The 27,894-nt window shown below is 44.1% G+C and overlaps 42 non-coding genes across 42 annotated transcripts; 23 read left to right on the top strand and 19 right to left on the bottom strand.

The window, feature by feature from the left end:
- Positions 1-228: 228 nt before the first annotated feature.
- LOC141367493 (U5 spliceosomal RNA) lies at positions 229-343 on the top strand. The gene has a single exon (XR_012371845.1). It is a non-coding gene; the product is annotated as a U5 spliceosomal RNA (small nuclear RNA).
- Positions 344-1,257: 914 nt separating this feature from the next.
- Positions 1,258-1,329, bottom strand: trnad-guc (transfer RNA aspartic acid (anticodon GUC)). Its single transcript has one exon. It is a non-coding gene; the product is annotated as a tRNA-Asp (tRNA).
- A 199-nt stretch (positions 1,330-1,528) lies between these two features.
- trnag-ucc (transfer RNA glycine (anticodon UCC)) lies at positions 1,529-1,600 on the top strand. The gene has a single exon. It is a non-coding gene; the product is annotated as a tRNA-Gly (tRNA).
- Positions 1,601-1,718: 118 nt separating this feature from the next.
- trnad-guc (transfer RNA aspartic acid (anticodon GUC)) lies at positions 1,719-1,790 on the bottom strand. The gene has a single exon. It is a non-coding gene; the product is annotated as a tRNA-Asp (tRNA).
- A 736-nt stretch (positions 1,791-2,526) lies between these two features.
- On the top strand, positions 2,527-2,641 carry LOC141367494 (U5 spliceosomal RNA). The gene has a single exon (XR_012371846.1). It is a non-coding gene; the product is annotated as a U5 spliceosomal RNA (small nuclear RNA).
- A 914-nt stretch (positions 2,642-3,555) lies between these two features.
- On the bottom strand, positions 3,556-3,627 carry trnad-guc (transfer RNA aspartic acid (anticodon GUC)). Its single transcript has one exon. It is a non-coding gene; the product is annotated as a tRNA-Asp (tRNA).
- A 199-nt stretch (positions 3,628-3,826) lies between these two features.
- On the top strand, positions 3,827-3,898 carry trnag-ucc (transfer RNA glycine (anticodon UCC)). The gene has a single exon. It is a non-coding gene; the product is annotated as a tRNA-Gly (tRNA).
- Positions 3,899-4,016: 118 nt separating this feature from the next.
- trnad-guc (transfer RNA aspartic acid (anticodon GUC)) lies at positions 4,017-4,088 on the bottom strand. The gene has a single exon. It is a non-coding gene; the product is annotated as a tRNA-Asp (tRNA).
- A 735-nt stretch (positions 4,089-4,823) lies between these two features.
- LOC141367495 (U5 spliceosomal RNA) lies at positions 4,824-4,938 on the top strand. Its single transcript, XR_012371847.1, has one exon. It is a non-coding gene; the product is annotated as a U5 spliceosomal RNA (small nuclear RNA).
- A 914-nt stretch (positions 4,939-5,852) lies between these two features.
- trnad-guc (transfer RNA aspartic acid (anticodon GUC)) lies at positions 5,853-5,924 on the bottom strand. The gene has a single exon. It is a non-coding gene; the product is annotated as a tRNA-Asp (tRNA).
- A 199-nt stretch (positions 5,925-6,123) lies between these two features.
- On the top strand, positions 6,124-6,195 carry trnag-ucc (transfer RNA glycine (anticodon UCC)). The gene has a single exon. It is a non-coding gene; the product is annotated as a tRNA-Gly (tRNA).
- A 118-nt stretch (positions 6,196-6,313) lies between these two features.
- On the bottom strand, positions 6,314-6,385 carry trnad-guc (transfer RNA aspartic acid (anticodon GUC)). The gene has a single exon. It is a non-coding gene; the product is annotated as a tRNA-Asp (tRNA).
- Positions 6,386-7,121: 736 nt separating this feature from the next.
- Positions 7,122-7,236, top strand: LOC141367496 (U5 spliceosomal RNA). The gene has a single exon (XR_012371848.1). It is a non-coding gene; the product is annotated as a U5 spliceosomal RNA (small nuclear RNA).
- Positions 7,237-8,150: 914 nt separating this feature from the next.
- trnad-guc (transfer RNA aspartic acid (anticodon GUC)) lies at positions 8,151-8,222 on the bottom strand. The gene has a single exon. It is a non-coding gene; the product is annotated as a tRNA-Asp (tRNA).
- Positions 8,223-8,421: 199 nt separating this feature from the next.
- trnag-ucc (transfer RNA glycine (anticodon UCC)) lies at positions 8,422-8,493 on the top strand. Its single transcript has one exon. It is a non-coding gene; the product is annotated as a tRNA-Gly (tRNA).
- A 118-nt stretch (positions 8,494-8,611) lies between these two features.
- trnad-guc (transfer RNA aspartic acid (anticodon GUC)) lies at positions 8,612-8,683 on the bottom strand. Its single transcript has one exon. It is a non-coding gene; the product is annotated as a tRNA-Asp (tRNA).
- Positions 8,684-9,419: 736 nt separating this feature from the next.
- Positions 9,420-9,534, top strand: LOC141367497 (U5 spliceosomal RNA). The gene has a single exon (XR_012371849.1). It is a non-coding gene; the product is annotated as a U5 spliceosomal RNA (small nuclear RNA).
- A 914-nt stretch (positions 9,535-10,448) lies between these two features.
- trnad-guc (transfer RNA aspartic acid (anticodon GUC)) lies at positions 10,449-10,520 on the bottom strand. Its single transcript has one exon. It is a non-coding gene; the product is annotated as a tRNA-Asp (tRNA).
- A 199-nt stretch (positions 10,521-10,719) lies between these two features.
- trnag-ucc (transfer RNA glycine (anticodon UCC)) lies at positions 10,720-10,791 on the top strand. The gene has a single exon. It is a non-coding gene; the product is annotated as a tRNA-Gly (tRNA).
- A 118-nt stretch (positions 10,792-10,909) lies between these two features.
- Positions 10,910-10,981, bottom strand: trnad-guc (transfer RNA aspartic acid (anticodon GUC)). Its single transcript has one exon. It is a non-coding gene; the product is annotated as a tRNA-Asp (tRNA).
- Positions 10,982-11,716: 735 nt separating this feature from the next.
- On the top strand, positions 11,717-11,831 carry LOC141367498 (U5 spliceosomal RNA). Its single transcript, XR_012371850.1, has one exon. It is a non-coding gene; the product is annotated as a U5 spliceosomal RNA (small nuclear RNA).
- A 914-nt stretch (positions 11,832-12,745) lies between these two features.
- On the bottom strand, positions 12,746-12,817 carry trnad-guc (transfer RNA aspartic acid (anticodon GUC)). Its single transcript has one exon. It is a non-coding gene; the product is annotated as a tRNA-Asp (tRNA).
- A 199-nt stretch (positions 12,818-13,016) lies between these two features.
- trnag-ucc (transfer RNA glycine (anticodon UCC)) lies at positions 13,017-13,088 on the top strand. The gene has a single exon. It is a non-coding gene; the product is annotated as a tRNA-Gly (tRNA).
- A 118-nt stretch (positions 13,089-13,206) lies between these two features.
- On the bottom strand, positions 13,207-13,278 carry trnad-guc (transfer RNA aspartic acid (anticodon GUC)). The gene has a single exon. It is a non-coding gene; the product is annotated as a tRNA-Asp (tRNA).
- Positions 13,279-14,013: 735 nt separating this feature from the next.
- LOC141367499 (U5 spliceosomal RNA) lies at positions 14,014-14,128 on the top strand. Its single transcript, XR_012371851.1, has one exon. It is a non-coding gene; the product is annotated as a U5 spliceosomal RNA (small nuclear RNA).
- A 914-nt stretch (positions 14,129-15,042) lies between these two features.
- On the bottom strand, positions 15,043-15,114 carry trnad-guc (transfer RNA aspartic acid (anticodon GUC)). Its single transcript has one exon. It is a non-coding gene; the product is annotated as a tRNA-Asp (tRNA).
- A 199-nt stretch (positions 15,115-15,313) lies between these two features.
- trnag-ucc (transfer RNA glycine (anticodon UCC)) lies at positions 15,314-15,385 on the top strand. Its single transcript has one exon. It is a non-coding gene; the product is annotated as a tRNA-Gly (tRNA).
- Positions 15,386-15,503: 118 nt separating this feature from the next.
- On the bottom strand, positions 15,504-15,575 carry trnad-guc (transfer RNA aspartic acid (anticodon GUC)). The gene has a single exon. It is a non-coding gene; the product is annotated as a tRNA-Asp (tRNA).
- Positions 15,576-16,311: 736 nt separating this feature from the next.
- Positions 16,312-16,426, top strand: LOC141367500 (U5 spliceosomal RNA). The gene has a single exon (XR_012371852.1). It is a non-coding gene; the product is annotated as a U5 spliceosomal RNA (small nuclear RNA).
- Positions 16,427-17,340: 914 nt separating this feature from the next.
- On the bottom strand, positions 17,341-17,412 carry trnad-guc (transfer RNA aspartic acid (anticodon GUC)). The gene has a single exon. It is a non-coding gene; the product is annotated as a tRNA-Asp (tRNA).
- A 199-nt stretch (positions 17,413-17,611) lies between these two features.
- On the top strand, positions 17,612-17,683 carry trnag-ucc (transfer RNA glycine (anticodon UCC)). The gene has a single exon. It is a non-coding gene; the product is annotated as a tRNA-Gly (tRNA).
- A 925-nt stretch (positions 17,684-18,608) lies between these two features.
- On the top strand, positions 18,609-18,723 carry LOC141367501 (U5 spliceosomal RNA). Its single transcript, XR_012371853.1, has one exon. It is a non-coding gene; the product is annotated as a U5 spliceosomal RNA (small nuclear RNA).
- Positions 18,724-19,628: 905 nt separating this feature from the next.
- LOC141367502 (U5 spliceosomal RNA) lies at positions 19,629-19,743 on the top strand. The gene has a single exon (XR_012371854.1). It is a non-coding gene; the product is annotated as a U5 spliceosomal RNA (small nuclear RNA).
- Positions 19,744-21,118: 1,375 nt separating this feature from the next.
- Positions 21,119-21,190, bottom strand: trnad-guc (transfer RNA aspartic acid (anticodon GUC)). The gene has a single exon. It is a non-coding gene; the product is annotated as a tRNA-Asp (tRNA).
- Positions 21,191-21,925: 735 nt separating this feature from the next.
- LOC141367503 (U5 spliceosomal RNA) lies at positions 21,926-22,040 on the top strand. The gene has a single exon (XR_012371855.1). It is a non-coding gene; the product is annotated as a U5 spliceosomal RNA (small nuclear RNA).
- A 914-nt stretch (positions 22,041-22,954) lies between these two features.
- trnad-guc (transfer RNA aspartic acid (anticodon GUC)) lies at positions 22,955-23,026 on the bottom strand. Its single transcript has one exon. It is a non-coding gene; the product is annotated as a tRNA-Asp (tRNA).
- Positions 23,027-23,225: 199 nt separating this feature from the next.
- trnag-ucc (transfer RNA glycine (anticodon UCC)) lies at positions 23,226-23,297 on the top strand. The gene has a single exon. It is a non-coding gene; the product is annotated as a tRNA-Gly (tRNA).
- A 925-nt stretch (positions 23,298-24,222) lies between these two features.
- Positions 24,223-24,337, top strand: LOC141367560 (U5 spliceosomal RNA). The gene has a single exon (XR_012371912.1). It is a non-coding gene; the product is annotated as a U5 spliceosomal RNA (small nuclear RNA).
- Positions 24,338-25,251: 914 nt separating this feature from the next.
- trnad-guc (transfer RNA aspartic acid (anticodon GUC)) lies at positions 25,252-25,323 on the bottom strand. Its single transcript has one exon. It is a non-coding gene; the product is annotated as a tRNA-Asp (tRNA).
- Positions 25,324-25,522: 199 nt separating this feature from the next.
- trnag-ucc (transfer RNA glycine (anticodon UCC)) lies at positions 25,523-25,594 on the top strand. Its single transcript has one exon. It is a non-coding gene; the product is annotated as a tRNA-Gly (tRNA).
- Positions 25,595-25,712: 118 nt separating this feature from the next.
- On the bottom strand, positions 25,713-25,784 carry trnad-guc (transfer RNA aspartic acid (anticodon GUC)). Its single transcript has one exon. It is a non-coding gene; the product is annotated as a tRNA-Asp (tRNA).
- A 736-nt stretch (positions 25,785-26,520) lies between these two features.
- LOC141367504 (U5 spliceosomal RNA) lies at positions 26,521-26,635 on the top strand. The gene has a single exon (XR_012371856.1). It is a non-coding gene; the product is annotated as a U5 spliceosomal RNA (small nuclear RNA).
- The last annotated feature ends 1,259 nt before the right edge of the window (positions 26,636-27,894 follow it).

Genomic DNA, 27,894 nt, shown 5'->3' on the forward strand with positions numbered 1-27,894 from the left:
CTCTGTGTAATGTGCACAGAGTTTCATTCCCCAAAACCTCTCAGCAAAAGATCACACTGTGACATGTTAGTAGCCTGTGCCTGTGTCTTTATTTTGCGCAGGAAGGTATTTCTACCTCTTTTGCTCCTCCGAGGTGGAAGGGTCTGGGTGGATCCTGAACCAGAAATTACCCTTTTTGAACATTATGGTGTGGCACAGGGAGCACACTGGGTCGAGGTTTGTTGGACATAACTCAAGTTTTCCTTCAACTACGTATAAATCTTTCGCCTTTTACTAAAGATTTCCGTGGAGGAGGACGTTGTGAGTTTATTGTATTTTTGGGTGCTCTGCTCACAGCAGAGCTGCGTAGCTTTGGTCAATTGCAGAAAATCTTTCGTTATGGTCGGGTTTGTCGCGAGGTGTTCAGTAACGATGGTCGCTTCCGAAGCACTGCTTTATGAGGCTTCGAAACTTTTCAAAACCCTAGTTTCGAATCGATTTGCTCGGAGCTTGTTTCAAACTGGCCAAGTCACGTGATTTTAGCAAACGAGGCTTCATTACGTCATAACTGCACGTGATTTTAGCAAACGACGCTTCGTTACGTCATAACTGTTTTGAAACCTTTCGAAAATCCGATGGTTCACCACTAGGGGGAGTTGGTCACAAATGACCAGTGTCTAATATGGTCAGGTAAACTCGGGTCAGTTTTATTACGCAAGTTCATAAAACATGCATCCTTCTGGCTAATAACACTACCATTTTGTTTACTTTTTGTTTATAGACAGATTTAATGACAAAAATGTGCATTATTAAAAGGGGAGAGGGTTTTAATGATTTGTTTGGCCTAAATACAACTGAAAAACACACAATACACTTTTAATTATGTCTTAATAAGGTTAAATAATTGTTTTAAACATGTATTAATACAAATCTTGCTATTATTTTGTAAAACAAAGTGTAAAATGTTTGGAAAGATCTGCTTTAACACTATTTTGGCCAGCAGGTGTCGCCAGCGAGTGTGGTGTTTCGAACGCTTCGAAGAACTGAATCAATTTCCGAAGCAATTGGTTCAATCGATTCGAAGCTTCGAATAGTTTCGTTTCTCCCATCACCAGTGTTCAGTGGCTTCATCACCAGTGTTCAGTGGCTTTAAACAAAGGCGACTTGTGACTCCAACATAGGGACGGCGAGAGGTGCGAAAACGGCAAACTAAGAGCAGCGCTCAGCTCGTGCCGTTAACTCTTGCATTTCAATCGGCAGTCCAGAAACAAAGCAAACCTCCCCGTCGGGGAATCGAACCCCGGTCTTCCGCGTGACAGGCGGAGATACTGTCCACTATACTAACGAGGACTTCTCTCTCTCGCTCTGGCATCACGCCGACCAACCTCCCCTTCGAAAGAGTACTCTTGGGATTCTGTGGTTATCCAGTTACAGACACCGGCGAGGCGAGGAAGGGAATCGACTGAATCCGTGATCAATTCAGTGCAGCTCTAAAACAACTGTTGGTTCAGGACATTCAAAGGTCCTGTTGAGCAACACCTTTCTGCCTGCGTTGGTGGTATAGTGGTGAGCATAGCTGCTTTCCAAGCAGTTGACCCGGGTTCGATTCCCGGCCAACGCATTGCTTTTTGCTCGACCCCATCGTGAGAACGAGAGCAACGCAGCGCACTTCTTCAGACGATTTTGATGCGTAAAGGTGGCTCGTGCAAGTTGTTTGAGAAGTCAAACGAAAAGGAGATCTCCCCGTCGGGGAATCGAACCCCGGTCTTCCGCGTGACAGGCGGAGATACTGTCCACTATACTAACGAGGATCTTACGCCCAGGCTTAGTCGTCGAGCCGAATCCTCAATCCAGAACGCAGCATATAACACACGCTCCCCATTTGTGAGGACAGCCTTCCTGTTTATTCCCCCCGTCTTTTTGTTTATTTTGTCTGCTTGTTTATAATTTAAAAAGTTTCTTTACCTCCTTTTTTAAAAAACATTCCCTTCTACTGCCCCAGCCAACTACCTTCCTTACCCCAAAATCAGTAAACCCCTTAGATTGGTACTTTAAAAGGACAACCCTACCCCATTCTGAACCTCAATCCATCCCCTTGCTTTTTTACTATTTACCCGAAATAAATTAACCATAAACTACACCCTGCCCTAACACCAGCTATCATAACCCCAAAAAGAATTTTTGAAGTGAAAATGATCTATTAAGCTGAAGGTCTTAGACCTTGTTCTTCTGTTGGGGCCCTTTCTTTTTCCTTTTTTTCCCCTAGAGGCTATGGAAATTAATGAGATGGAGATTGGAGATAACCTGTGCCGGTGCATCCTCTGTGTAATGTGCACAGAGTTTCATTCCCCAAAACCTCTCAGCAAAAGATCACACTGTGACATGTTAGTAGCCTGTGCCTGTGTCTTTATTTTGCGCAGGAAGGTATTTCTACCTCTTTTGCTCCTCCGAGGTGGAAGGGTCTGGGTGGATCCTGAACCAGAAATTACCCTTTTTGAACATTATGGTGTGGCACAGGGAGCACACTGGGTCGAGGTTTGTTGGACATAACTCAAGTTTTCCTTCAACTACGTATAAATCTTTCGCCTTTTACTAAAGATTTCCGTGGAGGAGGACGTTGTGAGTTTATTGTATTTTTGGGTGCTCTGCTCACAGCAGAGCTGCGTAGCTTTGGTCAATTGCAGAAAATCTTTCGTTATGGTCGGGTTTGTCGCGAGGTGTTCAGTAACGATGGTCGCTTCCGAAGCACTGCTTTATGAGGCTTCGAAACTTTTCAAAACCCTAGTTTCGAATCGATTTGCTCGGAGCTTGTTTCAAACTGGCCAAGTCACGTGATTTTAGCAAACGAGGCTTCATTACGTCATAACTGCACGTGATTTTAGCAAACGACGCTTCGTTACGTCATAACTGTTTTGAAACCTTTCGAAAATCCGATGGTTCACCACTAGGGGGAGTTGGTCACAAATGACCAGTGTCTAATATGGTCAGGTAAACTCGGGTCAGTTTTATTACGCAAGTTCATAAAACATGCATCCTTCTGGCTAATAACACTACCATTTTGTTTACTTTTTGTTTATAGACAGATTTAATGACAAAAATGTGCATTATTAAAAGGGGAGAGGGTTTTAATGATTTGTTTGGCCTAAATACAACTGAAAAACACACAATACACTTTTAATTATGTCTTAATAAGGTTAAATAATTGTTTTAAACATGTATTAATACAAATCTTGCTATTATTTTGTAAAACAAAGTGTAAAATGTTTGGAAAGATCTGCTTTAACACTATTTTGGCCAGCAGGTGTCGCCAGCGAGTGTGGTGTTTCGAACGCTTCGAAGAACTGAATCAATTTCCGAAGCAATTGGTTCAATCGATTCGAAGCTTCGAATAGTTTCGTTTCTCCCATCACCAGTGTTCAGTGGCTTCATCACCAGTGTTCAGTGGCTTTAAACAAAGGCGACTTGTGACTCCAACATAGGGACGGCGAGAGGTGCGAAAACGGCAAACTAAGAGCAGCGCTCAGCTCGTGCCGTTAACTCTTGCATTTCAATCGGCAGTCCAGAAACAAAGCAAACCTCCCCGTCGGGGAATCGAACCCCGGTCTTCCGCGTGACAGGCGGAGATACTGTCCACTATACTAACGAGGACTTCTCTCTCTCGCTCTGGCATCACGCCGACCAACCTCCCCTTCGAAAGAGTACTCTTGGGATTCTGTGGTTATCCAGTTACAGACACCGGCGAGGCGAGGAAGGGAATCGACTGAATCCGTGATCAATTCAGTGCAGCTCTAAAACAACTGTTGGTTCAGGACATTCAAAGGTCCTGTTGAGCAACACCTTTCTGCCTGCGTTGGTGGTATAGTGGTGAGCATAGCTGCCTTCCAAGCAGTTGACCCGGGTTCGATTCCCGGCCAACGCATTGCTTTTTGCTCGACCCCATCGTGAGAACGAGAGCAACGCAGCGCACTTCTTCAGACGATTTTGATGCGTAAAGGTGGCTCGTGCAAGTTGTTTGAGAAGTCAAACGAAAAGGAGATCTCCCCGTCGGGGAATCGAACCCCGGTCTTCCGCGTGACAGGCGGAGATACTGTCCACTATACTAACGAGGATCTTACGCCCAGGCTTAGTCGTCGAGCCGAATCCTCAATCCAGAACGCAGCATATAACACACGCTCCCCATTTGTGAGGACAGCCTTCCTGTTTATTCCCCCCGTCTTTTTGTTTATTTTGTCTGCTTGTTTATAATTTAAAAAGTTTCTTTACCTCCTTTTTTAAAAACATTCCCTTCTACTGCCCCAGCCAACTACCTTCCTTACCCCAAAATCAGTAAACCTCTTAGATTGGTACTTTAAAAGGACAACCCTACCCCATTCTGAACCTCAATCCATCCCCTTGCTTTTTTACTATTTACCCGAAATAAATTAACCATAAACTACACCCTGCCCTAACACCAGCTATCATAACCCCAAAAAGAATTTTTGAAGTGAAAATGATCTATTAAGCTGAAGGTCTTAGACCTTGTTCTTCTGTTGGGGCCCTTTCTTTTTCCTTTTTTTCCCCTAGAGGCTATGGAAATTAATGAGATGGAGATTGGAGATAACCTGTGCCGGTGCATCCTCTGTGTAATGTGCACAGAGTTTCATTCCCCAAAACCTCTCAGCAAAAGATCACACTGTGACATGTTAGTAGCCTGTGCCTGTGTCTTTATTTTGCGCAGGAAGGTATTTCTACCTCTTTTGCTCCTCCGAGGTGGAAGGGTCTGGGTGGATCCTGAACCAGAAATTACCCTTTTTGAACATTATGGTGTGGCACAGGGAGCACACTGGGTCGAGGTTTGTTGGACATAACTCAAGTTTTCCTTCAACTACGTATAAATCTTTCGCCTTTTACTAAAGATTTCCGTGGAGGAGGACGTTGTGAGTTTATTGTATTTTTGGGTGCTCTGCTCACAGCAGAGCTGCGTAGCTTTGGTCAATTGCAGAAAATCTTTCGTTATGGTCGGGTTTGTCGCGAGGTGTTCAGTAACGATGGTCGCTTCCGAAGCACTGCTTTATGAGGCTTCGAAACTTTTCAAAACCCTAGTTTCGAATCGATTTGCTCGGAGCTTGTTTCAAACTGGCCAAGTCACGTGATTTTAGCAAACGAGGCTTCATTACGTCATAACTGCACGTGATTTTAGCAAACGACGCTTCGTTACGTCATAACTGTTTTGAAACCTTTCGAAAATCCGATGGTTCACCACTAGGGGGAGTTGGTCACAAATGACCAGTGTCTAATATGGTCAGGTAAACTCGGGTCAGTTTTATTACGCAAGTTCATAAAACATGCATCCTTCTGGCTAATAACACTACCATTTTGTTTACTTTTTGTTTATAGACAGATTTAATGACAAAAATGTGCATTATTAAAAGGGGAGAGGGTTTTAATGATTTGTTTGGCCTAAATACAACTGAAAAACACACAATACACTTTTAATTATGTCTTAATAAGGTTAAATAATTGTTTTAAACATGTATTAATACAAATCTTGCTATTATTTTGTAAAACAAAGTGTAAAATGTTTGGAAAGATCTGCTTTAACACTATTTTGGCCAGCAGGTGTCGCCAGCGAGTGTGGTGTTTCGAACGCTTCGAAGAACTGAATCAATTTCCGAAGCAATTGGTTCAATCGATTCGAAGCTTCGAATAGTTTCGTTTCTCCCATCACCAGTGTTCAGTGGCTTCATCACCAGTGTTCAGTGGCTTTAAACAAAGGCGACTTGTGACTCCAACATAGGGACGGCGAGAGGTGCGAAAACGGCAAACTAAGAGCAGCGCTCAGCTCGTGCCGTTAACTCTTGCATTTCAATCGGCAGTCCAGAAACAAAGCAAACCTCCCCGTCGGGGAATCGAACCCCGGTCTTCCGCGTGACAGGCGGAGATACTGTCCACTATACTAACGAGGACTTCTCTCTCTCGCTCTGGCATCACGCCGACCAACCTCCCCTTCGAAAGAGTACTCTTGGGATTCTGTGGTTATCCAGTTACAGACACCGGCGAGGCGAGGAAGGGAATCGACTGAATCCGTGATCAATTCAGTGCAGCTCTAAAACAACTGTTGGTTCAGGACATTCAAAGGTCCTGTTGAGCAACACCTTTCTGCCTGCGTTGGTGGTATAGTGGTGAGCATAGCTGCCTTCCAAGCAGTTGACCCGGGTTCGATTCCCGGCCAACGCATTGCTTTTTGCTCGACCCCATCGTGAGAACGAGAGCAACGCAGCGCACTTCTTCAGACGATTTTGATGCGTAAAGGTGGCTCGTGCAAGTTGTTTGAGAAGTCAAACGAAAAGGAGATCTCCCCGTCGGGGAATCGAACCCCGGTCTTCCGCGTGACAGGCGGAGATACTGTCCACTATACTAACGAGGATCTTACGCCCAGGCTTAGTCGTCGAGCCGAATCCTCAATCCAGAACGCAGCATATAACACACGCTCCCCATTTGTGAGGACAGCCTTCCTGTTTATTCCCCCCGTCTTTTTGTTTATTTTGTCTGCTTGTTTATAATTTAAAAAGTTTCTTTACCTCCTTTTTTAAAAAACATTCCCTTCTACTGCCCCAGCCAACTACCTTCCTTACCCCAAAATCAGTAAACCCCTTAGATTGGTACTTTAAAAGGACAACCCTACCCCATTCTGAACCTCAATCCATCCCCTTGCTTTTTTACTATTTACCCGAAATAAATTAACCATAAACTACACCCTGCCCTAACACCAGCTATCATAACCCCAAAAAGAATTTTTGAAGTGAAAATGATCTATTAAGCTGAAGGTCTTAGACCTTGTTCTTCTGTTGGGGCCCTTTCTTTTTCCTTTTTTTCCCCTAGAGGCTATGGAAATTAATGAGATGGAGATTGGAGATAACCTGTGCCGGTGCATCCTCTGTGTAATGTGCACAGAGTTTCATTCCCCAAAACCTCTCAGCAAAAGATCACACTGTGACATGTTAGTAGCCTGTGCCTGTGTCTTTATTTTGCGCAGGAAGGTATTTCTACCTCTTTTGCTCCTCCGAGGTGGAAGGGTCTGGGTGGATCCTGAACCAGAAATTACCCTTTTTGAACATTATGGTGTGGCACAGGGAGCACACTGGGTCGAGGTTTGTTGGACATAACTCAAGTTTTCCTTCAACTACGTATAAATCTTTCGCCTTTTACTAAAGATTTCCGTGGAGGAGGACGTTGTGAGTTTATTGTATTTTTGGGTGCTCTGCTCACAGCAGAGCTGCGTAGCTTTGGTCAATTGCAGAAAATCTTTCGTTATGGTCGGGTTTGTCGCGAGGTGTTCAGTAACGATGGTCGCTTCCGAAGCACTGCTTTATGAGGCTTCGAAACTTTTCAAAACCCTAGTTTCGAATCGATTTGCTCGGAGCTTGTTTCAAACTGGCCAAGTCACGTGATTTTAGCAAACGAGGCTTCATTACGTCATAACTGCACGTGATTTTAGCAAACGACGCTTCGTTACGTCATAACTGTTTTGAAACCTTTCGAAAATCCGATGGTTCACCACTAGGGGGAGTTGGTCACAAATGACCAGTGTCTAATATGGTCAGGTAAACTCGGGTCAGTTTTATTACGCAAGTTCATAAAACATGCATCCTTCTGGCTAATAACACTACCATTTTGTTTACTTTTTGTTTATAGACAGATTTAATGACAAAAATGTGCATTATTAAAAGGGGAGAGGGTTTTAATGATTTGTTTGGCCTAAATACAACTGAAAAACACACAATACACTTTTAATTATGTCTTAATAAGGTTAAATAATTGTTTTAAACATGTATTAATACAAATCTTGCTATTATTTTGTAAAACAAAGTGTAAAATGTTTGGAAAGATCTGCTTTAACACTATTTTGGCCAGCAGGTGTCGCCAGCGAGTGTGGTGTTTCGAACGCTTCGAAGAACTGAATCAATTTCCGAAGCAATTGGTTCAATCGATTCGAAGCTTCGAATAGTTTCGTTTCTCCCATCACCAGTGTTCAGTGGCTTCATCACCAGTGTTCAGTGGCTTTAAACAAAGGCGACTTGTGACTCCAACATAGGGACGGCGAGAGGTGCGAAAACGGCAAACTAAGAGCAGCGCTCAGCTCGTGCCGTTAAGTCTTGCATTTCAATCGGCAGTCCAGAAACAAAGCAAACCTCCCCGTCGGGGAATCGAACCCCGGTCTTCCGCGTGACAGGCGGAGATACTGTCCACTATACTAACGAGGACTTCTCTCTCTCGCTCTGGCATCACGCCGACCAACCTCCCCTTCGAAAGAGTACTCTTGGGATTCTGTGGTTATCCAGTTACAGACACCGGCGAGGCGAGGAAGGGAATCGACTGAATCCGTGATCAATTCAGTGCAGCTCTAAAACAACTGTTGGTTCAGGACATTCAAAGGTCCTGTTGAGCAACACCTTTCTGCCTGCGTTGGTGGTATAGTGGTGAGCATAGCTGCCTTCCAAGCAGTTGACCCGGGTTCGATTCCCGGCCAACGCATTGCTTTTTGCTCGACCCCATCGTGAGAACGAGAGCAACGCAGCGCACTTCTTCAGACGATTTTGATGCGTAAAGGTGGCTCGTGCAAGTTGTTTGAGAAGTCAAACGAAATGGAGATCTCCCCGTCGGGGAATCGAACCCCGGTCTTCCGCGTGACAGGCGGAGATACTGTCCACTATACTAACGAGGATCTTACGCCCAGGCTTAGTCGTCGAGCCGAATCCTCAATCCAGAACGCAGCATATAACACACGCTCCCCATTTGTGAGGACAGCCTTCCTGTTTATTCCCCCCGTCTTTTTGTTTATTTTGTCTGCTTGTTTATAATTTAAAAAGTTTCTTTACCTCCTTTTTTAAAAAACATTCCCTTCTACTGCCCCAGCCAACTACCTTCCTTACCCCAAAATCAGTAAACCCCTTAGATTGGTACTTTAAAAGGACAACCCTACCCCATTCTGAACCTCAATCCATCCCCTTGCTTTTTTACTATTTACCCGAAATAAATTAACCATAAACTACACCCTGCCCTAACACCAGCTATCATAACCCCAAAAAGAATTTTTGAAGTGAAAATGATCTATTAAGCTGAAGGTCTTAGACCTTGTTCTTCTGTTGGGGCCCTTTCTTTTTCCTTTTTTTCCCCTAGAGGCTATGGAAATTAATGAGATGGAGATTGGAGATAACCTGTGCCGGTGCATCCTCTGTGTAATGTGCACAGAGTTTCATTCCCCAAAACCTCTCAGCAAAAGATCACACTGTGACATGTTAGTAGCCTGTGCCTGTGTCTTTATTTTGCGCAGGAAGGTATTTCTACCTCTTTTGCTCCTCCGAGGTGGAAGGGTCTGGGTGGATCCTGAACCAGAAATTACCCTTTTTGAACATTATGGTGTGGCACAGGGAGCACACTGGGTCGAGGTTTGTTGGACATAACTCAAGTTTTCCTTCAACTACGTATAAATCTTTCGCCTTTTACTAAAGATTTCCGTGGAGGAGGACGTTGTGAGTTTATTGTATTTTTGGGTGCTCTGCTCACAGCAGAGCTGCGTAACTTTGGTCAATTGCAGAAAATCTTTCGTTATGGTCGGGTTTGTCGCGAGGTGTTCAGTAACGATGGTCGCTTCCGAAGCACCGCTTTATGAGGCTTCGAAACTTTTCAAAACCCTAGTTTCGAATCGATTTGCTCGGAGCTTGTTTCAAACTGGCCAAGTCACGTGATTTTAGCAAACGAGGCTTCATTACGTCATAACTGCACGTGATTTTAGCAAACGACGCTTCGTTACGTCATAACTGTTTTGAAACCTTTCGAAAATCCGATGGTTCACCACTAGGGGGAGTTGGTCACAAATGACCAGTGTCTAATATGGTCAGGTAAACTCGGGTCAGTTTTATTACGCAAGTTCATAAAACATGCATCCTTCTGGCTAATAACACTACCATTTTGTTTACTTTTTGTTTATAGACAGATTTAATGACAAAAATGTGCATTATTAAAAGGGGAGAGGGTTTTAATGATTTGTTTGGCCTAAATACAACTGAAAAACACACAATACACTTTTAATTATGTCTTAATAAGGTTAAATAATTGTTTTAAACATGTATTAATACAAATCTTGCTATTATTTTGTAAAACAAAGTGTAAAATGTTTGGAAAGATCTGCTTTAACACTATTTTGGCCAGCAGGTGTCGCCAGCGAGTGTGGTGTTTCGAACGCTTCGAAGAACTGAATCAATTTCCGAAGCAATTGGTTCAATCGATTCGAAGCTTCGAATAGTTTCGTTTCTCCCATCACCAGTGTTCAGTGGCTTCATCACCAGTGTTCAGTGGCTTTAAACAAAGGCGACTTGTGACTCCAACATAGGGACGGCGAGAGGTGCGAAAACGGCAAACTAAGAGCAGCGCTCAGCTCGTGCCGTTAACTCTTGCATTTCAATCGGCAGTCCAGAAACAAAGCAAACCTCCCCGTCGGGGAATCGAACCCCGGTCTTCCGCGTGACAGGCGGAGATACTGTCCACTATACTAACGAGGACTTCTCTCTCTCGCTCTGGCATCACGCCGACCAACCTCCCCTTCGAAAGAGTACTCTTGGGATTCTGTGGTTATCCAGTTACAGACACCGGCGAGGCGAGGAAGGGAATCGACTGAATCCGTGATCAATTCAGTGCAGCTCTAAAACAACTGTTGGTTCAGGACATTCAAAGGTCCTGTTGAGCAACACCTTTCTGCCTGCGTTGGTGGTATAGTGGTGAGCATAGCTGCCTTCCAAGCAGTTGACCCGGGTTCGATTCCCGGCCAACGCATTGCTTTTTGCTCGACCCCATCGTGAGAACGAGAGCAACGCAGCGCACTTCTTCAGACGATTTTGATGCGTAAAGGTGGCTCGTGCAAGTTGTTTGAGAAGTCAAACGAAAAGGAGATCTCCCCGTCGGGGAATCGAACCCCGGTCTTCCGCGTGACAGGCGGAGATACTGTCCACTATACTAACGAGGATCTTACGCCCAGGCTTAGTCGTCGAGCCGAATCCTCAATCCAGAACGCAGCATATAACACACGCTCCCCATTTGTGAGGACAGCCTTCCTGTTTATTCCCCCCGTCTTTTTGTTTATTTTGTCTGCTTGTTTATAATTTAAAAAGTTTCTTTACCTCCTTTTTTAAAAACATTCCCTTCTACTGCCCCAGCCAACTACCTTCCTTACCCCAAAATCAGTAAACCTCTTAGATTGGTACTTTAAAAGGACAACCCTACCCCATTCTGAACCTCAATCCATCCCCTTGCTTTTTTACTATTTACCCGAAATAAATTAACCATAAACTACACCCTGCCCTAACACCAGCTATCATAACCCCAAAAAGAATTTTTGAAGTGAAAATGATCTATTAAGCTGAAGGTCTTAGACCTTGTTCTTCTGTTGGGGCCCTTTCTTTTTCCTTTTTTTCCCCTAGAGGCTATGGAAATTAATGAGATGGAGATTGGAGATAACCTGTGCCGGTGCATCCTCTGTGTAATGTGCACAGAGTTTCATTCCCCAAAACCTCTCAGCAAAAGATCACACTGTGACATGTTAGTAGCCTGTGCCTGTGTCTTTATTTTGCGCAGGAAGGTATTTCTACCTCTTTTGCTCCTCCGAGGTGGAAGGGTCTGGGTGGATCCTGAACCAGAAATTACCCTTTTTGAACATTATGGTGTGGCACAGGGAGCACACTGGGTCGAGGTTTGTTGGACATAACTCAAGTTTTCCTTCAACTACGTATAAATCTTTCGCCTTTTACTAAAGATTTCCGTGGAGGAGGACGTTGTGAGTTTATTGTATTTTTGGGTGCTCTGCTCACAGCAGAGCTGCGTAGCTTTGGTCAATTGCAGAAAATCTTTCGTTATGGTCGGGTTTGTCGCGAGGTGTTCAGTAACGATGGTCGCTTCCGAAGCACCGCTTTATGAGGCTTCGAAACTTTTCAAAACCCTAGTTTCGAATCGATTTGCTCGGAGCTTGTTTCAAACTGGCCAAGTCACGTGATTTTAGCAAACGAGGCTTCATTACGTCATAACTGCACGTGATTTTAGCAAACGACGCTTCGTTACGTCATAACTGTTTTGAAACCTTTCGAAAATCCGATGGTTCACCACTAGGGGGAGTTGGTCACAAATGACCAGTGTCTAATATGGTCAGGTAAACTCGGGTCAGTTTTATTACGCAAGTTCATAAAACATGCATCCTTCTGGCTAATAACACTACCATTTTGTTTACTTTTTGTTTATAGACAGATTTAATGACAAAAATGTGCATTATTAAAAGGGGAGAGGGTTTTAATGATTTGTTTGGCCTAAATACAACTGAAAAACACACAATACACTTTTAATTATGTCTTAATAAGGTTAAATAATTGTTTTAAACATGTATTAATACAAATCTTGCTATTATTTTGTAAAACAAAGTGTAAAATGTTTGGAAAGATCTGCTTTAACACTATTTTGGCCAGCAGGTGTCGCCAGCGAGTGTGGTGTTTCGAACGCTTCGAAGAACTGAATCAATTTCCGAAGCAATTGGTTCAATCGATTCGAAGCTTCGAATAGTTTCGTTTCTCCCATCACCAGTGTTCAGTGGCTTCATCACCAGTGTTCAGTGGCTTTAAACAAAGGCGACTTGTGACTCCAACATAGGGACGGCGAGAGGTGCGAAAACGGCAAACTAAGAGCAGCGCTCAGCTCGTGCCGTTAACTCTTGCATTTCAATCGGCAGTCCAGAAACAAAGCAAACCTCCCCGTCGGGGAATCGAACCCCGGTCTTCCGCGTGACAGGCGGAGATACTGTCCACTATACTAACGAGGACTTCTCTCTCTCGCTCTGGCATCACGCCGACCAACCTCCCCTTCGAAAGAGTACTCTTGGGATTCTGTGGTTATCCAGTTACAGACACCGGCGAGGCGAGGAAGGGAATCGACTGAATCCGTGATCAATTCAGTGCAGCTCTAAAACAACTGTTGGTTCAGGACATTCAAAGGTCCTGTTGAGCAACACCTTTCTGCCTGCGTTGGTGGTATAGTGGTGAGCATAGCTGCCTTCCAAGCAGTTGACCCGGGTTCGATTCCCGGCCAACGCATTGCTTTTTGCTCGACCCCATCGTGAGAACGAGAGCAACGCAGCGCACTTCTTCAGACGATTTTGATGCGTAAAGGTGGCTCGTGCAAGTTGTTTGAGAAGTCAAACGAAAAGGAGATCTCCCCGTCGGGGAATCGAACCCCGGTCTTCCGCGTGACAGGCGGAGATACTGTCCACTATACTAACGAGGATCTTACGCCCAGGCTTAGTCGTCGAGCCGAATCCTCAATCCAGAACGCAGCATATAACACACGCTCCCCATTTGTGAGGACAGCCTTCCTGTTTATTCCCCCCGTCTTTTTGTTTATTTTGTCTGCTTGTTTATAATTTAAAAAGTTTCTTTACCTCCTTTTTTAAAAAACATTCCCTTCTACTGCCCCAGCCAACTACCTTCCTTACCCCAAAATCAGTAAACCCCTTAGATTGGTACTTTAAAAGGACAACCCTACCCCATTCTGAACCTCAATCCATCCCCTTGCTTTTTTACTATTTACCCGAAATAAATTAACCATAAACTACACCCTGCCCTAACACCAGCTATCATAACCCCAAAAAGAATTTTTGAAGTGAAAATGATCTATTAAGCTGAAGGTCTTAGACCTTGTTCTTCTGTTGGGGCCCTTTCTTTTTCCTTTTTTCCCCTAGAGGCTATGGAAATTAATGAGATGGAGATTGGAGATAACCTGTGCCGGTGCATCCTCTGTGTAATGTGCACAGAGTTTCATTCCCCAAAACCTCTCAGCAAAAGATCACACTGTGACATGTTAGTAGCCTGTGCCTGTGTCTTTATTTTGCGCAGGAAGGTATTTCTACCTCTTTTGCTCCTCCGAGGTGGAAGGGTCTGGGTGGATCCTGAACCAGAAATTACCCTTTTTGAACATTATGGTGTGGCACAGGGAGCACACTGGGTCGAGGTTTGTTGGACATAACTCAAGTTTTCCTTCAACTACGTATAAATCTTTCGCCTTTTACTAAAGATTTCCGTGGAGGAGGACGTTGTGAGTTTATTGTATTTTTGGGTGCTCTGCTCACAGCAGAGCTGCGTAGCTTTGGTCAATTGCAGAAAATCTTTCGTTATGGTCGGGTTTGTCGCGAGGTGTTCAGTAACGATGGTCGCTTCCGAAGCACTGCTTTATGAGGCTTCGAAACTTTTCAAAACCCTAGTTTCGAATCGATTTGCTCGGAGCTTGTTTCAAACTGGCCAAGTCACGTGATTTTAGCAAACGAGGCTTCATTACGTCATAACTGCACGTGATTTTAGCAAACGACGCTTCGTTACGTCATAACTGTTTTGAAACCTTTCGAAAATCCGATGGTTCACCACTAGGGGGAGTTGGTCACAAATGACCAGTGTCTAATATGGTCAGGTAAACTCGGGTCAGTTTTATTACGCAAGTTCATAAAACATGCATCCTTCTGGCTAATAACACTACCATTTTGTTTACTTTTTGTTTATAGACAGATTTAATGACAAAAATGTGCATTATTAAAAGGGGAGAGGGTTTTAATGATTTGTTTGGCCTAAATACAACTGAAAAACACACAATACACTTTTAATTATGTCTTAATAAGGTTAAATAATTGTTTTAAACATGTATTAATACAAATCTTGCTATTATTTTGTAAAACAAAGTGTAAAATGTTTGGAAAGATCTGCTTTAACACTATTTTGGCCAGCAGGTGTCGCCAGCGAGTGTGGTGTTTCGAACGCTTCGAAGAACTGAATCAATTTCCGAAGCAATTGGTTCAATCGATTCGAAGCTTCGAATAGTTTCGTTTCTCCCATCACCAGTGTTCAGTGGCTTCATCACCAGTGTTCAGTGGCTTTAAACAAAGGCGACTTGTGACTCCAACATAGGGACGGCGAGAGGTGCGAAAACGGCAAACTAAGAGCAGCGCTCAGCTCGTGCCGTTAAGTCTTGCATTTCAATCGGCAGTCCAGAAACAAAGCAAACCTCCCCGTCGGGGAATCGAACCCCGGTCTTCCGCGTGACAGGCGGAGATACTGTCCACTATACTAACGAGGACTTCTCTCTCACGCTCTGGCATCACGCCGACCAACCTCCCCTTCGAAAGAGTACTCTTGGGATTCTGTGGTTATCCAGTTACAGACACCGGCGAGGCGAGGAAGGGAATCGACTGAATCCGTGATCAATTCAGTGCAGCTCTAAAACAACTGTTGGTTCAGGACATTCAAAGGTCCTGTTGAGCAACACCTTTCTGCCTGCGTTGGTGGTATAGTGGTGAGCATAGCTGCCTTCCAAGCAGTTGACCCAGGTTCGATTCCCGGCCAACGCATTGCTTTTTGCTCGACCCCATCGTGAGAACGAGAGCAACGCAGCGCACTTCTTCAGACGATTTTGATGCGTAAAGGTGGCTCGTGCAAGTTGTTTGAGAAGTCAAACGAAATGGAGATCTCCCCGTCGGGGAATCGAACCCCGGTCTTCCGCGTGACAGGCGGAGATACTGTCCACTATACTAACGAGGATCTTACGCCCAGGCTTAGTCGTCGAGCCGAATCCTCAATCCAGAACGCAGCATATAACACACGCTCCCCATTTGTGAGGACAGCCTTCCTGTTTATTCCCCCCGTCTTTTTGTTTATTTTGTCTGCTTGTTTATAATTTAAAAAGTTTCTTTACCTCCTTTTTTAAAAAACATTCCCTTCTACTGCCCCAGCCAACTACCTTCCTTACCCCAAAATCAGTAAACCCCTTAGATTGGTACTTTAAAAGGACAACCCTACCCCATTCTGAACCTCAATCCATCCCCTTGCTTTTTTACTATTTACCCGAAATAAATTAACCATAAACTACACCCTGCCCTAACACCAGCTATCATAACCCCAAAAAGAATTTTTGAAGTGAAAATGATCTATTAAGCTGAAGGTCTTAGACCTTGTTCTTCTGTTGGGGCCCTTTCTTTTTCCTTTTTTTCCCCTAGAGGCTATGGAAATTAATGAGATGGAGATTGGAGATAACCTGTGCCGGTGCATCCTCTGTGTAATGTGCACAGAGTTTCATTCCCCAAAACCTCTCAGCAAAAGATCACACTGTGACATGTTAGTAGCCTGTGCCTGTGTCTTTATTTTGCGCAGGAAGGTATTTCTACCTCTTTTGCTCCTCCGAGGTGGAGGGGTCTGGGTGGATCCTGAACCAGAAATTATCCTTTTTGAACATTATGGTGTGGCACAGGGAGCACACTGGGTCGAGGTTTGTTGGACATAACTCAAGTTTTCCTTCAACTACGTATAAATCTTTCGCCTTTTACTAAAGATTTCCGTGGAGGAGGACGTTGTGAGTTTATTGTATTTTTGGGTGCTCTGCTCACAGCAGAGCTGCGTAACTTTGGTCAATTGCAGAAAATCTTTCGTTATGGGCTGGTTTGTCGCGAGGTGTTCAGTAACGATGGTCGCTTCCGAAGCACCGCTTTATGAGGCTTCGAAACTTTTCAAAACCCTAGTTTCGAATCGATTTGCTCGGAGCTTGTTTCAAACTGGCCAAGTCACGTGATTTTAGCAAACGAGGCTTCATTACGTCATAACTGCACGTGATTTTAGCAAACGACGCTTCGTTACGTCATAACTGTTTTGAAACCTTTCGAAAATCCGATGGTTCACCACTAGGGGGAGTTGGTCACAAATGACCAGTGTCTAATATGGTCAGGTAAACTCGGGTCAGTTTTATTACGCAAGTTCATAAAACATGCATCCTTCTGGCTAATAACACTACCATTTTGTTTACTTTTTGTTTATAGACAGATTTAATGACAAAAATGTGCATTATTAAAAGGGGAGAGGGTTTTAATGATTTGTTTGGCCTAAATACAACTGAAAAACACACAATACACTTTTAATTATGTCTTAATAAGGTTAAATAATTGTTTTAAACATGTATTAATACAAATCTTGCTATTATTTTGTAAAACAAAGTGTAAAATGTTTGGAAAGATCTGCTTTAACACTATTTTGGCCAGCAGGTGTCGCCAGCGAGTGTGGTGTTTCGAACGCTTCGAAGAACTGAATCAATTTCCGAAGCAATTGGTTCAATCGATTCGAAGCTTCGAATAGTTTCGTTTCTCCCATCACCAGTGTTCAGTGGCTTCATCACCAGTGTTCAGTGGCTTTAAACAAAGGCGACTTGTGACTCCAACATAGGGACGGCGAGAGGTGCGAAAACGGCAAACTAAGAGCAGCGCTCAGCTCGTGCCGTTAACTCTTGCATTTCAATCGGCAGTCCAGAAACAAAGCAAACCTCCCCGTCGGGGAATCGAACCCCGGTCTTCCGCGTGACAGGCGGAGATACTGTCCACTATACTAACGAGGACTTCTCTCTCTCGCTCTGGCATCACGCCGACCAACCTCCCCTTCGAAAGAGTACTCTTGGGATTCTGTGGTTATCCAGTTACAGACACCGGCGAGGCGAGGAAGGGAATCGACTGAATCCGTGATCAATTCAGTGCAGCTCTAAAACAACTGTTGGTTCAGGACATTCAAAGGTCCTGTTGAGCAACACCTTTCTGCCTGCGTTGGTGGTATAGTGGTGAGCATAGCTGCCTTCCAAGCAGTTGACCCGGGTTCGATTCCCGGCCAACGCATTGCTTTTTGCTCGACCCCATCGTGAGAACGAGAGCAACGCAGCGCACTTCTTCAGACGATTTTGATGCGTAAAGGTGGCTCGTGCAAGTTGTTTGAGAAGTCAAACGAAAAGGAGATCTCCCCGTCGGGGAATCGAACCCCGGTCTTCCACGTGACAGGCGGAGATACTGTCCACTATACTAACGAGGATCTTACGCCCAGGCTTAGTCGTCGAGCCGAATCCTCAATCCAGAACGCAGCATATAACACACGCTCCCCATTTGTGAGGACAGCCTTCCTGTTTATTCCCCCCGTCTTTTTGTTTATTTTGTCTGCTTGTTTATAATTTAAAAAGTTTCTTTACCTCCTTTTTTAAAAACATTCCCTTCTACTGCCCCAGCCAACTACCTTCCTTACCCCAAAATCAGTAAACCTCTTAGATTGGTACTTTAAAAGGACAACCCTACCCCATTCTGAACCTCAATCCATCCCCTTGCTTTTTTACTATTTACCCGAAATAAATTAACCATAAACTACACCCTGCCCTAACACCAGCTATCATAACCCCAAAAAGAATTTTTGAAGTGAAAATGATCTATTAAGCTGAAGGTCTTAGACCTTGTTCTTCTGTTGGGGCCCTTTCTTTTTCCTTTTTTTCCCCTAGAGGCTATGGAAATTAATGAGATGGAGATTGGAGATAACCTGTGCCGGTGCATCCTCTGTGTAATGTGCACAGAGTTTCATTCCCCAAAACCTCTCAGCAAAAGATCACACTGTGACATGTTAGTAGCCTGTGCCTGTGTCTTTATTTTGCGCAGGAAGGTATTTCTACCTCTTTTGCTCCTCCGAGGTGGAAGGGTCTGGGTGGATCCTGAACCAGAAATTACCCTTTTTGAACATTATGGTGTGGCACAGGGAGCACACTGGGTCGAGGTTTGTTGGACATAACTCAAGTTTTCCTTCAACTACGTATAAATCTTTCGCCTTTTACTAAAGATTTCCGTGGAGGAGGACGTTGTGAGTTTATTGTATTTTTGGGTGCTCTGCTCACAGCAGAGCTGCGTAGCTTTGGTCAATTGCAGAAAATCTTTCGTTATGGTCGGGTTTGTCGCGAGGTGTTCAGTAACGATGGTCGCTTCCGAAGCACCGCTTTATGAGGCTTCGAAACTTTTCAAAACCCTAGTTTCGAATCGATTTGCTCGGAGCTTGTTTCAAACTGGCCAAGTCACGTGATTTTAGCAAACGAGGCTTCATTACGTCATAACTGCACGTGATTTTAGCAAACGACGCTTCGTTACGTCATAACTGTTTTGAAACCTTTCGAAAATCCGATGGTTCACCACTATTTTGTCTGCTTGTTTATAATTTAAAAAGTTTCTTTACCTCCTTTTTTAAAAAACATTCCCTTCTACTGCCCCAGCCAACTACCTTCCTTACCCCAAAATCAGTAAACCCCTTAGATTGGTACTTTAAAAGGACAACCCTACCCCATTCTGAACCTCAATCCATCCCCTTGCTTTTTTACTATTTACCCGAAATAAATTAACCATAAACTACACCCTGCCCTAACACCAGCTATCATAACCCCAAAAAGAATTTTTGAAGTGAAAATGATCTATTAAGCTGAAGGTCTTAGACCTTGTTCTTCTGTTGGGGCCCTTTCTTTTTCCTTTTTTTCCCCTAGAGGCTATGGAAATTAATGAGATGGAGATTGGAGATAACCTGTGCCGGTGCATCCTCTGTGTAATGTGCACAGAGTTTCATTCCCCAAAACCTCTCAGCAAAAGATCACACTGTGACATGTTAGTAGCCTGTGCCTGTGTCTTTATTTTGCGCAGGAAGGTATTTCTACCTCTTTTGCTCCTCCGAGGTGGAGGGGTCTGGGTGGATCCTGAACCAGAAATTATCCTTTTTGAACATTATGGTGTGGCACAGGGAGCACACTGGGTCGAGGTTTGTTGGACATAACTCAAGTTTTCCTTCAACTACGTATAAATCTTTCGCCTTTTACTAAAGATTTCCGTGGAGGAGGACGTTGTGAGTTTATTGTATTTTTGGGTGCTCTGCTCACAGCAGAGCTGCGTAACTTTGGTCAATTGCAGAAAATCTTTCGTTATGGGCTGGTTTGTCGCGAGGTGTTCAGTAACGATGGTCGCTTCCGAAGCACCGCTTTATGAGGCTTCGAAACTTTTCAAAACCCTAGTTTCGAATCGATTTGCTCGGAGCTTGTTTCAAACTGGCCAAGTCACGTGATTTTAGCAAACGAGGCTTCATTACGTCATAACTGCACGTGATTTTAGCAAACGACGCTTCGTTACGTCATAACTGTTTTGAAACCTTTCGAAAATCCGATGGTTCACCACTAGGGGGAGTTGGTCACAAATGACCAGTGTCTAATATGGTCAGGTAAACTCGGGTCAGTTTTATTACGCAAGTTCATAAAACATGCATCCTTCTGGCTAATAACACTACCATTTTGTTTACTTTTTGTTTATAGACAGATTTAATGACAAAAATGTGCATTATTAAAAGGGGAGAGGGTTTTAATGATTTGTTTGGCCTAAATACAACTGAAAAACACACAATACACTTTTAATTATGTCTTAATAAGGTTAAATAATTGTTTTAAACATGTATTAATACAAATCTTGCTATTATTTTGTAAAACAAAGTGTAAAATGTTTGGAAAGATCTGCTTTAACACTATTTTGGCCAGCAGGTGTCGCCAGCGAGTGTGGTGTTTCGAACGCTTCGAAGAACTGAATCAATTTCTGAAGCAATTGGTTCAATCGATTCGAAGCTTCGAATAGTTTCGTTTCTCCCATCACCAGTGTTCAGTGGCTTCATCACCAGTGTTCAGTGGCTTTAAACAAAGGCGACTTGTGACTCCAACATAGGGACGGCGAGAGGTGCGAAAACGGCAAACTAAGAGCAGCGCTCAGCTCGTGCCGTTAACTCTTGCATTTCAATCGGCAGTCCAGAAACAAAGCAAACCTCCCCGTCGGGGAATCGAACCACGGTCTTCCGCGTGACAGGCGGAGATACTGTCCACTATACTAACGAGGACTTCTCTCTCTCGCTCTGGCATCACGCCGCCCAACCTCCCCTTCGAAAGAGTACTCTTGGGATTCTGTGGTTATCCAGTTACAGACACCGGCGAGGCGAGGAAGGGAATCGACTGAATCCGTGATCAATTCAGTGCAGCTCTAAAACAACTGTTGGTTCAGGACATTCAAAGGTCCTGTTGAGCAACACCTTTCTGCCTGCGTTGGTGGTATAGTGGTGAGCATAGCTGCCTTCCAAGCAGTTGACCCGTGTTCGATTCCCGGCCAACGCATTGCTTTTTGCTCGACCCCATCGTGAGAACGAGAGCAACGCAGCGCACTTCTTCAGACGATTTTGATGCGTAAAGGTGGCTCGTGCAAGTTGTTTGAGAAGTCAAACGAAAAGGAGATCTCCCCGTCGGGGAATCGAACCCCGGTCTTCCGCGTGACAGGCGGAGATACTGTCCACTATACTAACGAGGATCTTACGCCCAGGCTTAGTCGTCGAGCCGAATCCTCAATCCAGAATGCAGCATATAACACACGCTCCCCATTTGTGAGGACAGCCTTCCTGTTTATTCCCCCCGTCTTTTTGTTTATTTTGTCTGCTTGTTTATAATTTAAAAAGTTTCTTTACCTCCTTTTTTAAAAACATTCCCTTCTACTGCCCCAGCCAACTACCTTCCTTACCCCAAAATCAGTAAACCTCTTAGATTGGTACTTTAAAAGGACAACCCTACCCCATTCTGAACCTCAATCCATCCCCTTGCTTTTTTACTATTTACCCGAAATAAATTAACCATAAACTACACCCTGCCCTAACACCAGCTATCATAACCCCAAAAAGAATTTTTGAAGTGAAAATGATCTATTAAGCTGAAGGTCTTAGACCTTGTTCTTCTGTTGGGGCCCTTTCTTTTTCCTTTTTTTCCCCTAGAGGCTATGGAAATTAATGAGATGGAGATTGGAGATAACCTGTGCCGGTGCATCCTCTGTGTAATGTGCACAGAGTTTCATTCCCCAAAACCTCTCAGCAAAAGATCACACTGTGACATGTTAGTAGCCTGTGCCTGTGTCTTTATTTTGCGCAGGAAGGTATTTCTACCTCTTTTGCTCCTCCGAGGTGGAGGGGTCTGGGTGGATCCTGAACCAGAAATTATCCTTTTTGAACATTATGGTGTGGCACAGGGAGCACACTGGGTCGAGGTTTGTTGGACATAACTCAAGTTTTCCTTCAACTACGTATAAATCTTTCGCCTTTTACTAAAGATTTCCGTGGAGGAGGACGTTGTGAGTTTATTGTATTTTTGGGTGCTCTGCTCACAGCAGAGCTGCGTAACTTTGGTCAATTGCAGAAAATCTTTCGTTATGGGCTGGTTTGTCGCGAGGTGTTCAGTAACGATGGTCGCTTCCGAAGCACCGCTTTATGAGGCTTCGAAACTTTTCAAAACCCTAGTTTCGAATCGATTTGCTCGGAGCTTGTTTCAAACTGGCCAAGTCACGTGATTTTAGCAAACGAGGCTTCATTACGTCATAACTGCACGTGATTTTAGCAAACGACGCTTCGTTACGTCATAACTGTTTTGAAACCTTTCGAAAATCCGATGGTTCACCACTAGGGGGAGTTGGTCACAAATGACCAGTGTCTAATATGGTCAGGTAAACTCGGGTCAGTTTTATTACGCAAGTTCATAAAACATGCATCCTTCTGGCTAATAACACTACCATTTTGTTTACTTTTTGTTTATAGACAGATTTAATGACAAAAATGTGCATTATTAAAAGGGGAGAGGGTTTTAATGATTTGTTTGGCCTAAATACAACTGAAAAACACACAATACACTTTTAATTATGTCTTAATAAGGTTAAATAATTGTTTTAAACATGTATTAATACAAATCTTGCTATTATTTTGTAAAACAAAGTGTAAAATGTTTGGAAAGATCTGCTTTAACACTATTTTGGCCAGCAGGTGTCGCCAGCGAGTGTGGTGTTTCGAACGCTTCGAAGAACTGAATCAATTTCCGAAGCAATTGGTTCAATCGATTCGAAGCTTCGAATAGTTTCGTTTCTCCCATCACCAGTGTTCAGTGGCTTCATCACCAGTGTTCAGTGGCTTTAAACAAAGGCGACTTGTGACTCCAACATAGGGACGGCGAGAGGTGCGAAAACGGCAAACTAAGAGCAGCGCTCAGCTCGTGCCGTTAACTCTTGCATTTCAATCGGCAGTCCAGAAACAAAGCAAACCTCCCCGTCGGGGAATCGAACCCCGGTCTTCCGCGTGACAGGCGGAGATACTGTCCACTATACTAACGAGGACTTCTCTCTCTCGCTCTGGCATCACGCCGACCAACCTCCCCTTCGAAAGAGTACTCTTGGGATTCTGTGGTTATCCAGTTACAGACACCGGCGAGGCGAGGAAGGGAATCGACTGAATCCGTGATCAATTCAGTGCAGCTCTAAAACAACTGTTGGTTCAGGACATTCAAAGGTCCTGTTGAGCAACACCTTTCTGCCTGCGTTGGTGGTATAGTGGTGAGCATAGCTGCCTTCCAAGCAGTTGACCCGGGTTCGATTCCCGGCCAACGCATTGCTTTTTGCTCGACCCCATCGTGAGAACGAGAGCAACGCAGCGCACTTCTTCAGACGATTTTGATGCGTAAAGGTGGCTCGTGCAAGTTGTTTGAGAAGTCAAACGAAAAGGAGATCTCCCCGTCGGGGAATCGAACCCCGGTCTTCCACGTGACAGGCGGAGATACTGTCCACTATACTAACGAGGATCTTACGCCCAGGCTTAGTCGTCGAGCCGAATCCTCAATCCAGAACGCAGCATATAACACACGCTCCCCATTTGTGAGGACAGCCTTCCTGTTTATTCCCCCCGTCTTTTTGTTTATTTTGTCTGCTTGTTTATAATTTAAAAAGTTTCTTTACCTCCTTTTTTAAAAACATTCCCTTCTACTGCCCCAGCCAACTACCTTCCTTACCCCAAAATCAGTAAACCTCTTAGATTGGTACTTTAAAAGGACAACCCTACCCCATTCTGAACCTCAATCCATCCCCTTGCTTTTTTACTATTTACCCGAAATAAATTAACCATAAACTACACCCTGCCCTAACACCAGCTATCATAACCCCAAAAAGAATTTTTGAAGTGAAAATGATCTATTAAGCTGAAGGTCTTAGACCTTGTTCTTCTGTTGGGGCCCTTTCTTTTTCCTTTTTTTCCCCTAGAGGCTATGGAAATTAATGAGATGGAGATTGGAGATAACCTGTGCCGGTGCATCCTCTGTGTAATGTGCACAGAGTTTCATTCCCCAAAACCTCTCAGCAAAAGATCACACTGTGACATGTTAGTAGCCTGTGCCTGTGTCTTTATTTTGCGCAGGAAGGTATTTCTACCTCTTTTGCTCCTCCGAGGTGGAAGGGTCTGGGTGGATCCTGAACCAGAAATTACCCTTTTTGAACATTATGGTGTGGCACAGGGAGCACACTGGGTCGAGGTTTGTTGGACATAACTCAAGTTTTCCTTCAACTACGTATAAATCTTTCGCCCTTTACTAAAGATTTCCGTGGAGGAGGACGTTGTGAGTTTATTGTATTTTTGGGTGCTCTGCTCACAGCAGAGCTGCGTAGCTTTGGTCAATTGCAGAAAATCTTTCGTTATGGTCGGGTTTGTCGCGAGGTGTTCAGTAACGATGGTCGCTTCCGAAGCACCGCTTTATGAGGCTTCGAAACTTTTCAAAACCCTAGTTTCGAATCGATTTGCTCGGAGCTTGTTTCAAACTGGCCAAGTCACGTGATTTTAGCAAACGAGGCTTCATTACGTCATAACTGCACGTGATTTTAGCAAACGACGCTTCGTTACGTCATAACTGTTTTGAAACCTTTCGAAAATCCGATGGTTCACCACTAGGGGGAGTTGGTCACAAATGACCAGTGTCTAATATGGTCAGGTAAACTCGGGTCAGTTTTATTACGCAAGTTCATAAAACATGCATCCTTCTGGCTAATAACACTACCATTTTGTTTACTTTTTGTTTATAGACAGATTTAATGACAAAAATGTGCATTATTAAAAGGGGAGAGGGTTTTAATGATTTGTTTGGCCTAAATACAACTGAAAAACACACAATACACTTTTAATTATGTCTTAATAAGGTTAAATAATTGTTTTAAACATGTATTAATACAAATCTTGCTATTATTTTGTAAAACAAAGTGTAAAATGTTTGGAAAGATCTGCTTTAACACTATTTTGGCCAGCAGGTGTCGCCAGCGAGTGTGGTGTTTCGAACGCTTCGAAGAACTGAATCAATTTCCGAAGCAATTGGTTCAATCGATTCGAAGCTTCGAATAGTTTCGTTTCTCCCATCACCAGTGTTCAGTGGCTTCATCACCAGTGTTCAGTGGCTTTAAACAAAGGCGACTTGTGACTCCAACATAGGGACGGCGAGAGGTGCGAAAACGGCAAACTAAGAGCAGCGCTCAGCTCGTGCCGTTAACTCTTGCATTTCAATCGGCAGTCCAGAAACAAAGCAAACCTCCCCGTCGGGGAATCGAACCCCGGTCTTCCGCGTGACAGGCGGAGATACTGTCCACTATACTAACGAGGACTTCTCTCTCTCGCTCTGGCATCACGCTGACCAACCTCCCCTTCGAAAGAGTACTCTTGGGATTCTGTGGTTATCCAGTTACAGACACCGGCGAGGCGAGGAAGGGAATCGACTGAATCCGTGATCAATTCAGTGCAGCTCTAAAACAACTGTTGGTTCAGGACATTCAAAGGTCCTGTTGAGCAACACCTTTCTGCCTGCGTTGGTGGTATAGTGGTGAGCATAGCTGCCTTCCAAGCAGTTGACCCGGGTTCGATTCCCGGCCAACGCATTGCTTTTTGCTCGACCCCATCGTGAGAACGAGAGCAACGCAGCGCACTTCTTCAGACGATTTTGATGCGTAAAGGTGGCTCGTGCAAGTTGTTTGAGAAGTCAAACGAAAAGGAGATCTCCCCGTCGGGGAATCGAACCCCGGTCTTCCGCGTGACAGGCGGAGATACTGTCCACTATACTAACGAGGATCTTTCGCCCAGGCTTAGTCGTCGAGCCGAATCCTCAATCCAGAACGCAGCATATAACACACGCTCCCCATTTGTGAGGACAGCCTTCCTGTTTATTCCCCCCGTCTTTTTGTTTATTTTGTCTGCTTGTTTATAATTTAAAAAGTTTCTTTACCTCCTTTTTTAAAAAACATTCCCTTCTACTGCCCCAGCCAACTACCTTCCTTACCCCAAAATCAGTAAACCCCTTAGATTGGTACTTTAAAAGGACAACCCTACCCCATTCTGAACCTCAATCCATCCCCTTGCTTTTTTACTATTTACCCGAAATAAATTAACCATAAACTACACCCTGCCCTAACACCAGCTATCATAACCCCAAAAAGAATTTTTGAAGTGAAAATGATCTATTAAGCTGAAGGTCTTAGACCTTGTTCTTCTGTTGGGGCCCTTTCTTTTTCCTTTTTTTCCCCTAGAGGCTATGGAAATTAATGAGATGGAGATTGGAGATAACCTGTGCCGGTGCATCCTCTGTGTAATGTGCACAGAGTTTCATTCCCCAAAACCTCTCAGCAAAAGATCACACTGTGACATGTTAGTAGCCTGTGCCTGTGTCTTTATTTTGCGCAGGAAGGTATTTCTACCTCTTTTGCTCCTCCGAGGTGGAGGGGTCTGGGTGGATCCTGAACCAGAAATTATCCTTTTTGAACATTATGGTGTGGCACAGGGAGCACACTGGGTCGAGGTTTGTTGGACATAACTCAAGTTTTCCTTCAACTACGTATAAATCTTTCGCCTTTTACTAAAGATTTCCGTGGAGGAGGACGTTGTGAGTTTATTGTATTTTTGGGTGCTCTGCTCACAGCAGAGCTGCGTAACTTTGGTCAATTGCAGAAAATCTTTCGTTATGGGCTGGTTTGTCGCGAGGTGTTCAGTAACGATGGTCGCTTCCGAAGCACCGCTTTATGAGGCTTCGAAACTTTTCAAAACCCTAGTTTCGAATCGATTTGCTCGGAGCTTGTTTCAAACTGGCCAAGTCACGTGATTTTAGCAAACGAGGCTTCATTACGTCATAACTGCACGTGATTTTAGCAAACGACGCTTCGTTACGTCATAACTGTTTTGAAACCTTTCGAAAATCCGATGGTTCACCACTAGGGGGAGTTGGTCACAAATGACCAGTGTCTAATATGGTCAGGTAAACTCGGGTCAGTTTTATTACGCAAGTTCATAAAACATGCATCCTTCTGGCTAATAACACTACCATTTTGTTTACTTTTTGTTTATAGACAGATTTAATGACAAAAATGTGCATTATTAAAAGGGGAGAGGGTTTTAATGATTTGTTTGGCCTAAATACAACTGAAAAACACACAATACACTTTTAATTATGTCTTAATAAGGTTAAATAATTGTTTTAAACATGTATTAATACAAATCTTGCTATTATTTTGTAAAACAAAGTGTAAAATGTTTGGAAAGATCTGCTTTAACACTATTTTGGCCAGCAGGTGTCGCCAGCGAGTGTGGTGTTTCGAACGCTTCGAAGAACTGAATCAATTTCTGAAGCAATTGGTTCAATCGATTCGAAGCTTCGAATAGTTTCGTTTCTCCCATCACCAGTGTTCAGTGGCTTCATCACCAGTGTTCAGTGGCTTTAAACAAAGGCGACTTGTGACTCCAACATAGGGACGGCGAGAGGTGCGAAAACGGCAAACTAAGAGCAGCGCTCAGCTCGTGCCGTTAACTCTTGCATTTCAATCGGCAGTCCAGAAACAAAGCAAACCTCCCCGTCGGGGAATCGAACCACGGTCTTCCGCGTGACAGGCGGAGATACTGTCCACTATACTAACGAGGACTTCTCTCTCTCGCTCTGGCATCACGCCGCCCAACCTCCCCTTCGAAAGAGTACTCTTGGGATTCTGTGGTTATCCAGTTACAGACACCGGCGAGGCGAGGAAGGGAATCGACTGAATCCGTGATCAATTCAGTGCAGCTCTAAAACAACTGTTGGTTCAGGACATTCAAAGGTCCTGTTGAGCAACACCTTTCTGCCTGCGTTGGTGGTATAGTGGTGAGCATAGCTGCCTTCCAAGCAGTTGACCCGTGTTCGATTCCCGGCCAACGCATT

Source organism: Misgurnus anguillicaudatus, chromosome 10 (genome assembly GCF_027580225.2).
Source record: "Misgurnus anguillicaudatus chromosome 10, ASM2758022v2, whole genome shotgun sequence".
Classification (NCBI taxonomy): domain Eukaryota; kingdom Metazoa; phylum Chordata; class Actinopteri; order Cypriniformes; family Cobitidae; genus Misgurnus; species Misgurnus anguillicaudatus.